Genomic DNA, 17,303 nt, shown 5'->3' with positions numbered 1-17,303 from the left:
CCCCCCCACGCCCCCGCCTGCGCGCACACACACACACACACACACACACACACACACACACACACACACACACACACACACACACACACACACACACACACACACACACACACACACACACACACACACACACACAGAGAGCTGGTTAAACATGTTGCCTCATGCTAGATGCAGAATAGATAGGCCTCATGCTAGATGCAGAATAGATAGTAGATGCACCATAAAAATGCTAATATACAGCATACGATTTGTGAAAGTGACAAACAGGCTTCACAGTTATGTTAGGTGTGTTCATATGCTAATGGTGATGCGATTTCAGATCAATTGCTCCAGCCACTGAGGAGAAACGCTGTTTCAGACAGACACTCAGACAGACAGACAGACAGACAGACAGACAGACAGACAGACAGACAGACAGACAGACAGACAGACAGACAGACAGACAGACATTTGGAAAATTATATGTTTGATACTGGTTAAAACAAATACCACGTCCATCATGTCGGAGAGTATGTATTCCCCAGCCTTACAAACAATGGAGGCCTAAATAATTTGCTAATTGAACAGGCTAAAAAGCCTCAACTCCAGAAGGTGACGAACATGCTTTGACATTCTCTGCACACCACAGCAAAAATAAAGCCGGTCTTCCCATAGTCCCAACATTGATCATCTATCTCTGCACTAATGGCAGGTGACACTGAAACAATAGCTGGTACCATGAGAGAGAGAGAGAGAGAGAGAGAGAGAGAGAGAGAGAGAGAGAGAGAGAGAGAGAGAGAGAGAGAGAGAGAATTGATGGCATGTTGTATCTGATTCGAGGGAGTGTCACTCACGGCCCGAAGAAACCTCCTCAGCAAGTGTGTGTGTGCGCACGTGCGCGTGCACACAGCCACACGCATGTCCATACCGATAGCAGTTAATAAGATGCCTGTGAATGCATGATTTCATTCATATTCAGGGTAAGCCACGCTGCCACGCACGCAGGCACACAATATACATCTCTTCCTGTGAAAGAAATCATTTGGACAATAACCACACCGCAATGGCGGTGATGGGCGTTCGCGCATGTGTGTGTGCAGCCGTGCAAGTGCACGTGTACAGTATGTGGGGCGGGGTTCCTCTGTGCCACACGCACACACGCACACACACACACACACACACACACACACACACACACACACACACACACACACACGCACCAAACACTCTCACACTCAGGGCAATCGTTTACGCTATACTCTCTGATTAATTACACCTGAGATAGGACAGGGGCCACAGATGTGTGTGTGTGTGTGTGTGTGTGTGTGTGTGTGTGTGTGTGTGTGTGTGTGTGTGTGTGTGTGTGTGTGTGTGTGTGTGTACACCTGACAGATTGTAGTATTAGATCACACATCCTCTCTACATTAGGTGCGTTTGATTAATCTCCCCTCCGGCACTTAAAAAGCCTCTAAAGCCAGGAGAACAATCAATTATGTGAACGCCAGTAATCTGTCTGTAGCAACCAGACACACCCTGCCTGAGAGGACACTCCACTTACTGCAGGATGCCAGGGAGAGACATTTATTTCATGTATTATTATAATAGTTTCATAATTTTTCAACCGGTATTGGTATAATATCGTCATTGTCGGGTGGAAACCTTGTATGTCCAAAACCGTTCGTTTTGCATTTTATGATTTTAAAAATGATTTAACTAGTGAAAACAGCCGAGGCATTGTGTGCTTGTAGATTTGCTGTTTTCACTACTTTTGTGCGACGGCCTTGTATGATGAAGCAGGGCTTTACTTTGCGAAGAAACGGACAAATTTGGAACTTGGAGATACGAGACAACGACGATATGTAATATGTAGGAATTTGACGTGATATAGGACTTGCGGATCGGCTATTGTTGGCACACAGCTAAGTATAAGGGCCGATGCATACTTTTAGAGCCGGTCGGTTCGGAGAGTTATAAAATCTCGGTTGCACCGAACAGCCGAATTAATGACTGTACCCCCCCTCTGAATGATATCATATTGTAGTTTAGACAGAGCCGAACCAAAATAAATTAGGCTTTAAAAGTGGAGTATGCATCGGCCCTTAATCGGGAATTACGGCACCATCAAGGCCTGCTATATTTAATTTCAGTCGGCAAAATCAACTGCCAATTTTGTCGAATAAATACTTATGATATTTAGTCGACTAAGTAAGACTAGACTAAAAGTAAAACCTGTCAGATGACTAAGATGTGACTGGGACTAAAGGGAATTGTATTCAAAAGACCACGACTAAAACTAAATCAATTTGCTGTTAGTGAACATTGTGTGTGTTTAAGCCGGGACAAGTGACTGTCCAGGACAACACCCATGGGAACCCTAAAAGCCACCAGGGTGTTCTAAAGATCTTCTACCTGCTGAGAAGAAGAGAAGCTGGGTCCGGTCTGGGTTCAGCCTGAGGTGGTGGGAAGACATCCACTGTGAGACGTCAGGCAGACACGCAGCGATGCACTCTTCCACCTGAGAGGCAGAGAGAGGGAAACAATACATGTTGAGTGCCATCAGGATAATGGGTCTGTGTTATCTTTTAGCTGTAATACAAAGCTATGGTGGAGGACGGGTAAGTGGGCACTCTCGAGAGGAAACACACAAGGGAGAGACTGAAACAAAGCCATGAGAGAGAGATTGAGAGATTTACTTTATTTTGGCGAAATAAAGTTTCAACATAGTATAACTCCAAACCCAGGATGGCCCCCTTTCCACCAAAATAACTTTTGTTCTAGATCTGGTTTCGTTCTAGATTGTTATTCTTGCGTCCCTTTTTTGGTTCCAGTTCCGAACCAACTTTTAGGGTGTTCTGATTCTGAACCAAATCATTTTCAGTGGAAACACTCTGAACTGGTTCAATATTAGGCAGGGGAAAAATAACTGAGCCGGTTCAACCCTGGTGGAAAAGGGGCCGATGAGCACTTCACTTACTAATACAACACTTATTTCCAATGTGGTGTTGAATACAAATAACGTCATAACACGTAACATGAACTACAAGAAAGGTAAAAACCACTAAAATCCCCGCCCAAAATGTAATCGGTATCAGACAAAATCGTGTATCCCTAGCCTGTAGCTTGTCCTCATAATAAAAGTCCATAAAAGTATCCTCACACTGTCTGTCTGTCTGTCTGTCTGTCTGTCTGTCTGTCTGTCTGTCTGACTGCAAACAGACAGACTGACAGCTCAGGGCAGAGGAGAAGTGAAAGGATGGAGAGAATTCATGGGAGGAAGGGAGGTGGGGAGGTGGGGGTGGGGGGTGGAGGAAGGGAGGAATGCTGATGAGACACATGACCTTTAACTTCCTGAAAACCACACACTATTTATTACAACACACACACGCACGCATGCACGCAAGCACACACACACACACACAAACACAACTCTTTCCCTCGCCTCTCACCAAAACCACCATCTCCTTATCTCTCCCCTCCCCTCCCCTCTCCTCTCTTCCTCTTCTCTCCTCTGCAGCCTTGCAAGTCGTCACTGTCAGGCAGAAACCTCGTATCTCCCAAGTTTCAAAATAGCACGTTCTTTCCTAAATCAAAAGCCCTACTTCATCACGCGAGGCGTTGTGTGCTTGTAGATCTGCTATTTTCACTATTTTAAATCATTTAAAGGTTTCCACCCGACAACGAGGCTATTTGACAGGGCCTGCTCCGTGCCTCATGAAGATATGGTAAACTATGGGTGCCTGGAGGGTCCAATCATGTCTGCACACCCACAGCCAGCACAGCAGGGGGGGTGGGGGTTCATAGCGCTAGACCAGACAACCTTGACAACCAGCCTACACAAACACACACGCACACGCACACACACACACACACACAACACACACACACACACACACACACACACACACACACACACACACACACACACACACACACACACACACACACACACACACACACACACACCACCCGTCATGGACAAATGAGGCAAACCCAGACAAAATATACACAACTAAGTCATGGTGCGATATGGGATCACAGCAGCAGCCGCGATGCCAAGGCCTAAAGGGTCATCCATTACTCCATTGGCTCTCAGAGTGGGTTGGTATTCCAGGGGGTCCCCGTCAAAAGGTAGGTAACATAGCATCACAATTAGGGATGGAGCTCGAAACACAACCCTGTTACACACTCGATAACACATTTATCGATTACCCGGCCGGTATCAATAAGCTCTGGGCTTATCAAGCCTGTTATCGAGCATAGCGTCCCATGACATCACGTTTAAACAATCAAGACAAGAGGCGATCAAGACATTATTACAGTACTATTCCTAATATAAAGCCATTTAAAACGTATTGCACATTAACTAATGGTTGTTTAAAATGATAGGCACATTATGTTTACTTTTGTTAATTGTCATCTTCATAGATGGTGGTCAGCCACAAACTCACAGTCGCAACAACTGGCCAATAACAAAAAGATACCAGTTCTGTTCAGAATTTGTCATCTCACATCTTTCCACAAAATATAAAAAAATGCTCAATAGTGGGCTCGATAAAAGCCCGCCATTTACATATCAATGTGGGGGTCCTTATTGGCACTAAAACGTTTGAGAACCACTGACACACTGTACAGGTCCTGGCTGCTTCCACAGAGGTGTGGTTTGACTCTGCACAATGTGTCATACTTCAACCCACAGCCTCACCACACACACACACACACACACACACACACACACACACACACACACACACACACACACACACACACACACACACACACACACACACTAACACTGGATGAACACACTCAATGAGATGCAGAGCAGTGTCACATATACACACAAACAAGCACGTGCACACACACACACCCGCGAGGGCGAGCATACACGCACACGCACGCTCATGCATACATGCATAAAGCTCAGTCACCTGCATAGAAATAGGGCAATTAGCAAGTGACAGGTGACAGAGGAGAGAGAGAGAGAGAGAGAGAGAAAGAGAGATAGACAAAGAGAGAGAGAGAGATAGAGAGAGAGAGAGAGGGGAGAGAGAGAGAGAAAGCGTTAACAAAGAATGTCTGCTATGTTCAAACAACAAGCCACCACACACTCACGTGCACGCACGCACACACACACACACACACAGGCACGCGCATGTGCGCGCCACGCACACACACTCGCGCACGCACACACACACACGTGAGCGCGCGCATGCACACACACACACACACTCCAGTGGAGTGGGCCCTTGAGAAGCGGCGAGCCATCACTGCTGTCAATTACATCTCCGTGTTGCTGACCGCTCTCTCATGTGTTGGACATTAGCCCAGCGCCGTGCACTCCACACGCACACACACGCATGCAGGCACGCATGCACACACACACTCACTCAGCACTGTGTTGACCCGTGTAGTGTTAATGGTGTCGAGCGGTGCTTGCTTTGCTGGCTTAATTGCGTAACAGTGCTTTAATGCGTCCCCGTATGCTGCCTCTGTCGCGTGGAAACCTTGTACTGTACGTCCAACGCTGTTACTATTTTATTATTATTTAAAAGAAAATACATTTTATAAGCAGAGGAATTAGCCAATCTACATTAATGTAGTGTAGCGACACTCGAATGATAAAGTAGGGTTAGGACAGGGAGGTGGTCTTCCCGACAGTCTATAATATCATTCCATGTGTATGTGTATGTGTGTGTGTGTGTGTGTGTGTGTGTGTGTGTGTGTGTGTGTGTGTGTGTGTGTGTGTGGTGGGGGAGGGGGGCAGCGGGGCTACCTGAGGGAGACGCCAAAGTGTTTTCTGAGAGGAGGAAGCAACTCAAAATAGCACAGGAAGACGACATTCCACGAGGCATTCCCTTAATACACTCTCACACACACACACACACACACACACACACACACACACACACACACACACACACACACACACACACACACACACACACACACTCTGTCTTTTTATCTGTTTATATTTAGTAATTTGTTCTTGTGTTCTTGCACTGTTAGAGCTGACTGTCTGTCAACGCCACACAACGCCTCTGTGTGCTTGCAGATCTGCAGCGCTGTGTGCTTGCAGATCTGCTGTTTTCACTACTTTTGTGCGACGGCCTTGTATGAAGAAACAGGGCTTTACTTTGCAAAAATCATGCAAATCTGAAACTTGGAGATACAAGGTTTCTGCCCGACAGTGACGATATAAATGAATCCATGTCTAAAACAGTAAAAGCGGACGCACAAAGCCGGGCCTCCGCTCCGCTCCGCTCCCGGCAGGAAACAGGAAGAGAAGAAAGGCTATGGGTTCAGACAGCTTGACGTAATGAGGAGAGTTAACATCTCTGACTCTGTGAGCGGAGACACAGAGGAGATGGCAGACACTGCCCTGAGCACTGCTGGGAAGAGAAGAGTACTACCGTTATTTACTTGAGATTTAGTATCATAGAGGGTATTAAAGTGAGTTTAATGTCATTTAATGCAATCAGATAGGACTTTTCTGTTTGGATGTATGGGCTGTCAAGGCCAGAAAGTAGTCTTTGCCACTCAGTAGGCGTTCCCGGATAACTTCCGGTTATGATGATGATGTCATACGCATACCCTCTATACTGAAATGGAGAGATACTAGTCTGTTACAAGTAAAAGTCCAGAATCCAAAATGTAGTTTTTGAGTTTTTGAATTGAGTGAAGGTACAAAAGTATTGGCATCAAAAGTATATATAAAGTACCAAAAGTAAATGTACTCATTATGCAGAATGTCCCATTTCACAAGTTTTCAAGTGTATGAAAATATTTGAAAATAGACAATCTACAAGCTCACATCATGACGCATTGTGAGCTTGTAGATCGGCTATTTTCAAATGACCGAAATGTATATAGGGCTGAAGTGGATATAATGCTAAGTAACTAATAGTTTTCAAATAAATGTAGTGGAGTAAAAGTACAATATTTGGATCTGAGATGTAGTGGAGTACAAGTAAAAGTAAAAAAAATGGAATTACTCAAGTAAAGTACAAATAGCTCGAAATTGTACTTAGTTACTTTTTACACTAATGGTCAACGGAGACAGAGAGGAGATTGCAGACACTGCCCTAAGCATTTTTCGGACAGACAAAAAAAAGAAAAAGAAAAACTAAATATAATTTTTCAATTCTTGCCTCCGCCTTACAAAAAACAGATATTGTTGTGTAAGATTTCCAGGAAATCTTGATTACGCTGCCGTTCTATTTTGGGAAACAGTCGAGGGATGCGAGTTCAGTTTGTAGCGAGAGAACAGTTGAATGTGTTGTGATATTGGCCACAATTAATCTTTTTTAGGGACTCATAGCACGATGCCTGACAGCGTGTCGCTGGTTCGAATCCCGTTCCCGACGACCTTTGCTGCGTATACAATACTGCTTTGACCTCGTTGAGGCCGATTGTACAAATGCCTTCTGAATCAGTGGTTCTCAAACTTCTTCATGCCAAGTAGGCCTACCCTCAAATTTAAATGCATTTGGCCGTGGACCCCCCATTTGAAAATGTTTCATGACAGGAGATCTTCTCTTCTGGAGGGAGAAGAAATGATAGAAATGATCCTATAGGCTCAGTGTAGCCTGACAGCGTGTCACGGGTTCGAGTCCCGAACCAAGGCGGTCAACCTTCAGTAGCCTACTATCCAAAAAGGCATACAAAGCCCAAAAAGAAATAAAAAAGAAATTCAAAATCTTTCAAAAACAGCAGATGGACAAGCTTGCAGAGTGGCGCGAAGTATTGCAATGGGATGGCTGCCTCCAAGCATATATTTAGGGAAGTCAGTGAATGTAGGCTGCTCACAACCACTGAATGTACAGTGTGTGTGTGTGTGTGTGTGTGTGTGTGTGTGTGTGTGTGTGTGTGTGTGTGTGCGTGTGTGTGTGTGTGTGTGTGCGACGTGCACGTGTGTGTGTGTGTGCGTGTGTACGTGCGTGCACGTGCGTGTGTGTGTGCACGTGCGTGTGACATTGGGGTTGATTGGGCTGTAAAAGACAGCTGTTGGCGTTACTGCGTAGCTGGCACCCACGCCTCCGCTGGTGCCCCGCACTCCTTCTGAAGGCCTAGCCTGGCCTCCTTACTGAGAGAACAGGATGACACATGCATCCCAGGGCTACTGGAAGCACTTCCTGGCACGCACGCACGCACGTACGCACGCGCACGCGCGCACACACACACACACACACACACACACACACAGAGTCCCGTTGTACTCTTTAACCTTGAAGGGACTTTGAGTGAGCCGGCGCACATGTGTGTGTGTGTGTGTGTGTGTGTGTGTGTGTGTGTGTGTGTGTGTGTGTGTGACACTGTGGGAAGTACTTGTCTGAACACAGCTGCCGACAGCCCCCCCCACCAAGAAAATATATCCTTAAGTAAACACACACACGCACGCTCACACACACACGCAGAGGCAACTAGTGGGAATCCCTTGAGGAATCATGAGAATGTGTCCCCGTACCCCCCCACCAACACACACACACACACACACACACTGTGAGATTCTGGTCCCAGGGCGAGGTGCATTTCACTGTGGGGACTCACTGCCCCTTCCTCTCCATCGCTCCCCCTAGAGGCCGGAGGAATGCAACGCAACCCGATGACTGTGCTTTGTGGTGATTGAACTCTCCCACGCCTTCACTACGATCACCGCGTCACAACGACTGAGCTTGTCAATCCTCTAACTGTAAAGCCTACACACTGTCCAGTGGGAAAGTCTCTGTTTGGTAATCAGCTTCGCGATATCGTCCTCCGTCATGCAAAAAAATAGCAGATCTACAAGCTCACAACGCGTGAGCTTGTAGATCGGCTATTTATTTGGCAAAGACAATGTTCCGCCCGAGGATAACGGACGTTGGGGATATTTTGATTATCGCAATAATATCGTAAATTGCGATGTCTTTGGTCACAATAATCATGATATGACATTTTGATATCGTCACATCCCTACTTGCAATAAACACTTTCAGAGTCCCTCACCGGGCAAAGACAGCGCAATCTTTGATCCTCCTGTGACATGAACGAAGGAGTATGAAACGCCTACAACTCCACAAGGACCTATTGTATTGTTTTTGGTTTAGTTTTTCAGGCACAAACCCTGGGGTTGGCTTAATACCGTAGTCACTTTGCCCTCCGTGACCTGTGTGCACTCAGGGTGCACCGACAGTGTGTGAAAATCACTACAACGACAGGTACTCTTTGCGCGCGTGTGTGTGTGTGTGTGTGTGTGTGTGTGTGTGTGTGTGTGTGTGTGTGTGTGTGCCGATCGACAAGCTCACAACTGATTGAGCTTGTCAATTTGCTATTTTCTGCAAAGGTATTCCCAGCAATATGGATGCTGGGGTTTTAGTGGGTTTAAGCGTACCTATCCGCTGGGGGCGAACATTCAACAAAGTTATTTGGTGATCCGGACTGGATCGGCGGATCTGGATTTTTCTGGATGTCGCTTTCACAACAACAAGGTTTTATATTGACAGAATTAGCTTTGTTTGCATTCTTTTACTGTATGAGCTTTGAGTGACGACCGAAACCTGCACCGAAATGTCATTGCGCTCGGAATGTCAATCAGACGTATGTTTTTGTGTCATTGTTTGGACACACATTCTCTCTCATCACAATTGCTGCTCTGTTCCGTAAATGGAACAAAAACTCAAGTTCCCTGTGCTATTTAACCCTTTCCCATTTACGCATGTGTAGCTCAATTACACTTCAATGCAGGCTCGGCAACAATAATCATCATGTTTTGACTAAGAATATTCATAAGAGATCTATGACACAATGATTCATATAATGTTCTACGTGTACTGTTGTTATTTTATTTGTTGCTGTGTTATCTTTGTATGTTTTGTTTAGTTTTCTGTTTCATTTGTTTTATCTGGTTAATGTTGAAAATGTAGTTTTTCTCAAAGGCTTATTCCCAATTAAGACATTTTAGACAACACAGCTGGGCGATATGACTTCAATAAAGCGATTATTTCAACCTTTTGCCTCAATTACAATTGAACGATTATTCTTTATCCAATAGTGAAAATAACCATCACCATTGTACAACAAAGTACAATATACAGGACTGTACGTGGTTAATCAGGCTAATCGATCTTAATGGTCTTTATAAAAAAAAAACGAATCTATTAAAATGCATTTGTGTCAACTATTGATATTAAATTGATATCAATTAGAGCCTGCTTCTCGATTGATCGATTAACCTACATGAGAAAGTCTATAGAGTAAAGGTTCTGAGTTTAAATATGTTTTTTTGGCAAACTGCCGGCCGCTCTTGGCCATTGTGCAGCTTATGTCGCCACTAGTGTGACGCACGCGGCCTCACTGGTGTCACGACGCCAAGTATAATTCAGGCTTTAAATAGTAAGATGATACAGGCCACACTGAGGACATTATCATTTAGACAGGCTAAGCATGCTTAAGCTACACCCCCGGGGTATTTAGATTTAATGAAAAAAGAGTCAGACTCTATTATCCTCATTATCCCTCGGCTCTGGAATATGGCTCGCCTGAGCGTGTGTGCGCGGCACGTGCACCCACACTCACACCCACACCCACACACCGAATATTTTATTAATCTCACGCATGGGTGGCTAAAGTGAATGACATCGGGTCCCAGCATGTTAAAAGCCCCTACCAGCCACGAACTGTCATTTCCCCATGTGTGACTTGGCGAGCGAGCGCGCGCGCGCGTGCGTGCGTGCGTGCGTGCGTGCGTGCGTGTGCGTGCGTGTGTGTGTGTGTGTGTGTGTGTGTGCAATAGCTGTGAGGTAGCACAAGTCCAGCTGAATTTCAGAAACAGACATTGCGAGGACCATTTTTTTTCTTCATTATTTTATACTTTGGCTATTCAAAAATAGCAGATCTATAAGCTCATAGTCGCGGCACCGAGTGCAGCACTATGAGCTTGTAGATCTGCTTTTTTAATTTTTTAAAGCGAACACTTGTAACTCAAATCTTTGCCCCGGGGGGGGGGGGTCCCTGATACATCATATTTTGAAGATGGGGGTCCGCGTCCAAATAAATATAATTTTGGTGGTCCTTGACATAAAAACGTTTTGAGAGGGGCGCCCGCTGGCCTACCGGTCCAGGCGCATACCACATAGGCTCAGTGTGAGCGTATCGCTGGTTCGATTCTCGATCATGACCATCTTTGCTAAGGCATAAAAGCCAAAACAAAATATTATTGAGAACCACTCTAGAACTATAAGTGTTTCAGAAAAAAAAAAAAACGTTTGTAAGAATCGGCCTCAAGTCTTCATGGGTTTAGAACTAGGAACAGATTCAGGTTATGGTTAGGATGACACATTTAGAGGTTAGGTTAGAGGTGGATGTTGGGGTTAGAGTTTTCCCCTATTTTATTACTTAAGTTGTGCGCCTATGTTGCACAGCGAAAAATGGCTCATCTATAAGCTCACACCACGATTAGATGTGAGCTCGTAAATCGTCTATTTTCCGTCTACTTTCAATGCTGCGCTAAAATGTTGACGGCCTCACAAGCATAGAAACCTGTGGTGTGTGTGTGTGTGTGTGTGTGTGTGTGTGTGTGTGTGTGTGTGTGTGTGTGTGTGTGTCACTTAAGCATACAGCATGCAGTGGCTTACTTGGCAGCGTGCCAGACCACTCAGACGTGTGTGTGTGTGTGTGTGTGCGTGTGTGTGTGTGCGTGTGTGTGTGTGTGTGTGTGTGTGTGTGTGTGCTCTCACATGGTGCAGTTAATAATGTAAACACATACACTCACACTCTCTCACCCCCCGTGGAGTCTAACACCGAGTCATATATCTTCACATCCGTGTGGTCGGCAGCAAACCACGTATCTCCATTTTGAACTTTTTTGTTTAAACCGCTCTACTTCATCATACAAGAGTGAAAGCTATACAGGCTAAGGTGGTGGTGGCTCAGGGGTAGAGTTGCCGTCTTAGAACCCGGAGGGTTTCCGAAGGGTTCCCAATTCGATCCCTTTCTCCCCCTGCAGAGTTAAGTGTCGAAGAGTCCTTGAACAAGACTCTGGTGCCTTGCATGGTTTCCTCTGCCGTTGGTGTATGCATGTGTGTGAATGGGTGAATGTAAAGCACAATCTCTGTACAGCACCTTGGATAAAGGCTCTATATAAACGCACCATTAACCATTTACCATGAGTCTTCAGACTACGACGAAAGACGAGGAGCGAGTTTGCAGTTCTGACTGCAATGGGGAGTTCGTTCCACCGTTTGAGAGCCAGGAGGGAGAAGGGTCTGGGACGTGCGCAGCGTTATCCCGGGTGTTTAAAAATGACCCCAGAAAGTTTTTTTCTTTTTTTAAAAGGGCTTTTATGCCTTTATTTGATAGGACAGTTATCGCCCTAGAAAGGCAGAGTGCAGTAACTACGTTCACGAATTTCACTGAAAATTGGGTTTAAAAGTGTTACAGCTGATCAGCCAAATGAGATATAGACATACAAGTGATATTACACTGATTGTATATTTGTTCTTGAGCTAATTGTTCATCCCCCAATATCATGAAGGCTAATTTGACCTTTGGGCGACACAAATAAGTCGGTGTGTCCGAAAACGTAGTTACTGCACTCTGCCTTTGTAGGGGGGGAGAGACGGGGAGTGATTTGCGGCAAAGGTTGTCTGGATTGGGAATCGAACCGGCGACGCCGTCAGGCATCAATGCCTAAGTGGCAATGCCTATGTGGTATGTGCCTGGACCAGTAGGCCAGCGGGCCCCTCCCCAGAAAGTGTTTTAAAGTGAAATACAACCTTTAAATGAGCACTTTCCCTCAACCACATCAGTGACATCATTGTTGTTATTAGGCCTATAGCCTTCCCCAGCCCGTACGTAGGACCACCTGCTCAGACCACTAAATGGCTTTCTAGGTCGCGGGGGGATTAATGCCGCGGCGGTCCTCGTTTTCTTTAGCGTCCGGCCCCCCCGACGCATTTGGGTCAAACACTCTCTCTATCCTCGTTTCCGTTGAGCGAGCAGCGAACAATTTAGGAAAAGCACAGCAATTCACTGGAGCTTCAGTCGTGGAAGAAGTAGGCCTTCTCGGATTTGGTAAAAGTCTCAATCCCACCAAAAGTCCTGTATTAAAAATTATAGTTTTTTTAAGTACTTTTTTCTGTATGTGGAGTGAGCCATTTCACAAAGTTTTTCAAAATCTGTCCAACACATTTCGAAAATAGCAGATGTAAAGCTTGTCAATCGGCTGTTTTCGAATATCCGAAGTGGCTGAAGTGCTTAAAGCGTCACTATGTACCTTTTTTAATGAATACATCCATATTTGTATTTACACACCTAGCTTATCCCCAGGGGGAACTTCAGTTTCAGCTTAACCCAGCTGAGTCCTGCCCACAGAAGAGCTTGCCCATGGGGACACTTTGACACATTGCTGGCCTGGCCTGGAATCGTACCTACGACAACCAGGGGCTCTTGTTCGGTAACATGTCATTAAGTCGAACACCCTTTGGATCAACCACCAAACTCCAACCCAAACCCTAATCCTAACCTCATGCCTAACCCTAACCCTAACCCTAAACCTAACCTCAGTAACCGCAACGCGGGTGATTATCTAACCTGCCGACGCTCGCGGGTGATTATCTAACCTGCCGACGCTGTTCAACCCAACGGGAGTTCGACCTATGGGGCAGTCCCCCTCTTGTTCCCCCAGGCAGGCTCACTAACCACTAAGCTATCGCCGCCCCTAAATTCGCCGCCCTATTCCTTCCAATATGTATGGTAGACTATGTAGTACTTACAGTAGTAGTAACTTTGTAGTTACTTTCCACCACTGCGTTTAATTAGCAGCGACAAGTCTAGACAAGGCAGCAAGTAAACAGCCAGTTAATTTCCTGTGTTTTGGCTTTGTCATGTGGTCAGCCTAGCGCCGCGGGCTTAGCATTAGCATTCCTTTCAGCTTGTGGCTAACCGCGGTATTGTGTTGTTGTACCGACGGCAAATAAAGGTCTGAGCTCACGGCCACAGGAGCTTTTTTTAGCTACGGTAGCTTTTCGGGCCATAAAGAAAACATTAACAGGCGTTTGAAGCTGTCGGCAGCAGCGCATTAAAACTGTTTGGGAGCTATTTTCCTCCTCCATTGTTTCGAGGTTGGAGACTTTTGAGGCCAGGCGGAGAGGCGGGATGCTAGCCAAGCCCAGTTTCCTAGAGTGGACAGACATTGTTTTCAGTATAGGGAAAGTAACTAAGTATTTACTGTAATTAAGTATGACTATGAGTTGCCTTAAAATTTTCATGTGTAGTTCCACTTCTCTAATTTCTTACATTTTGAAAATTCTATAACACTACATCTCAGACGCAAATATTGTATGTATTGTTGCGACCGTCAGGGAGCAGTTTACTATGAAAACCTCCACCGGCCGTCCGTCGGTCGGTCGGTCGGTCGGTCGGTCGGTCGGTCACACGTCACACGTCACACCTTTGCCCTGCTCATATCTCCGCATCAGTATATAGGGCTTGTTTGTTTATTGTATGACATCACGCCACATCATCAGCTGTGGACTCTGTGATGTCATCGTATCGCATCAGTATATAGGGCTTGTTTGTTTATTGTATGACATCACGCCACATCATCAGCTGTGGACTCTGTGATGTCATCGTATCTCCATATATGGCCATCTCCGTATATGGAGATATAAGTCGTCCATGCCCAAGTATGGGCTGGTGAGGTCAGACTTTGTGTGATGCGTAGGTTATCTCCATATATGGAGATTCAACATTCCAGGCAATGCTCTCTTCCCTGGTGAGAATTGCCCCTTTATATAGGGCTTGTTTGTGTATTGTATGACATCACGCCACATCATCAGCTGTGGACTCTGTGATGTCATCGTATCTCCATATATGGCCATCTCCGTATATGGAGATATAAGTCGTCCATGCCCAAGTATGGGCTGGTGAGGTCAGACTTTGTGTGATGCGTAGGTTATCTCCATATATGGAGATTCAACATTCCAGGTGTAACTATGGCTACCCGTATGACGTGAGAGGTGGAGGTTGTGATATTTGTGGAGATAAGCGACCAACGGTCGCTTATCTCCCGATTAGGGAGTCTTACTGGTTTAGTCCACTACAATTAGTAGGCTGTTAGTTACTTTGCAGAGATACAGTGTAAAAACCACTAAGCCCTGTTTTATACTTCAGCTATTTGTAAATAGCTGTTACGACGCGTTGCGAGCTTGTACATCAGCTATTTTTCCTTGGAACAAATTAATACATATACTTTCAGGGTTCCTTGACATGAAATAGTTTGAGAACCACTGATATAAAACTGATTTAGGAGGCATTTTGTAGTAAAATGTTGTATACCAGGCCTTTTACTTGTAACAGAGTACTTATACTGTGGTGGTGCTGCTACAGTAAGTACAACATCTGAATACTTCTGCCACCGCAGAGATCAACATTGTTGTTGTTCTGAGCACTCCTTTTATAGAGGTTTGTCCTGCTTCAAGGCTGGCATTTATTCCACACAAAGACGAGACGGCAGACATTCCTTCGTCCGTAAACACAGAATAGCTGAGGGAGTGCCCACAGACACTTAGGTTTTACTTAAGCAAAAGTACAGTATCAGTGCCACAATATAAATACTAAACTACAGTAGGAGCCTTGAGTAAAAATGCAAAAGTATTTATCGGCATCAAAACTTAAAACATCCAAGCTAAAATAGTTTTTGTTTTCAAAAATCCCTGATCTACAAGGATGAGACATGTTGTAATCTTGTAGATCTGCAATCTTCGGCCAAAGTATACAATTTGTTTTTAAGATTTAACAAAACAGTACTTTTAAGTGTACAGTTAAGTATTTAAGTAAATGCACTAAGCTACTTTTCTCACTACTGCCCAGAGAAAGATGAACTCATGCATATCAAAACTGGGGACTCTTTCAAATTAAAAAGGTTGAGAATCACTGTTTTAAAGACAACGTGACTCTCGAATCGAGTGATGTTTTATTAAAAGCATAATGTCATCTATACATGAGAGAGGTGGCATTAGATGGGGAGCGAGCTACAGTGCTTCACACATCAAACCACGCTCATTATGAATAATTGATCGGCCGGCTGTGCTGTGCCGCCATGAGATGGTTCGCCAACAAGCTTCCTAGCTCGTCTCCTACAAGGTACTGAAGGTTAATTTATACTCCATCGCTAAACAAGGCCATCTTTGATGTATTTATTAGATCCCCATTAGCTTACTGTACTGTTACAGCAGATGCTCTTCCTGTGGTCTCGACTAGCATCACAAAACACAGTATTTACATAAAAACTAAACATACAGACTCACCACACACAAACAAAACACTAAGTCGAGGAGAAAACCATACAACCCCATCTCTCTTTTCTCGTTCTTATTACCAGTAAGAAGCCCTAAGGGCGAGAAGTGACCTAGGTCCAAGAGACTGACACACAGTGTTGGGAGAGTTCACTTTCTATATTAACTAGTCCAAAGTTCAGTTCACCATTTCTAAAATTAACTAGTTGAGTTCATCGTTCATAATTCAGATTTTTGAACTAAAAGTTCATGGTTCCAAAAATGAACTATTTTAGTTATTCCCAGATATGGGCTTAATATTGATGTGTTGCTTATTTTGGGCATATAGACAGACATTCCGAAAGAAATTGCCCAAATGTCCATAGCTTTAACAGCCAATGTACAACCTTTGAAAGTACAGTGTTTGAAAATACTAGTATTATTGTAATATTACGTGTGTGTGCGTGCCTGCGAGTGTTATGTAATATTGGAATGTTAGAAGAGACTCCCCTGACTCCCTTGTCAGCTGCGATGAATGGAGGCGAAATTGTAATAATTATGACCTCATCACTTTGATCTACTGTACTGTCTGTATGTCTGCGCGTGTGCGTGTGTGTGTGTGTGTGTGTGTGTGTGTGTGTGTGTGTGTGTGTGTGTGTGTGTGTGTGTGTGTGTGTGTGTGTGCGCGCGTGCGTGCATGTGTGTTGCATTACTATACTTGTGAGGATCAAACGTATACCACAACTCCAGTACAACATTGCGTGGGGACAATTTGTCCTGGCCCTCAAAAGAGAACTTGTGTTAGGAATAGGATTAGACATTTGGGTTGGAGTTATGCCTGACTTACACTTTGTTGCGTGCCAGCATTGGAAACAGAAAATTGCACATCTACAAGTTTATTGCAACGGTCAGGTCGCAGTTACTATCAAAACCTCCACCGGCTGTCAGTCTGTGAGGCTGTTAGTCTGTTGGTCTGTCTGTCACGTCACACTTTTGCCCTACTCATATCTCCGTCACCGTTGCCCCTATCCATGCCAAACTTTGCACACACACTCATTTCTCACATGGTCCTCA

General features: G+C 44.9%; 1 protein-coding gene across 1 annotated transcript in view; it reads right to left on the bottom strand.

Annotated features, from left to right (window-relative positions):
• pag1 (phosphoprotein membrane anchor with glycosphingolipid microdomains 1) overlaps positions 1–17,303 on the bottom strand; it is a 114,476-nt gene that overhangs the window by 54,686 nt on the left and 42,487 nt on the right. Inside the window, exon 3 of the mRNA XM_080735869.1 lies at positions 2,389–2,494. The gene's annotated coding sequence lies outside the window, so the exon portion shown is untranslated. The remainder of the gene's footprint in view (positions 1–2,388; positions 2,495–17,303) is intronic.

The sequence above is a fragment of the Nannobrachium achirus genome (genome assembly GCF_963921795.1).
Source record: "Nannobrachium achirus genome assembly, chromosome: 10".
In the NCBI taxonomy this organism is placed as follows: domain Eukaryota; kingdom Metazoa; phylum Chordata; class Actinopteri; order Myctophiformes; family Myctophidae; genus Nannobrachium; species Nannobrachium achirus.
This window is presented reverse-complemented; position numbering and strand designations above follow the sequence as displayed.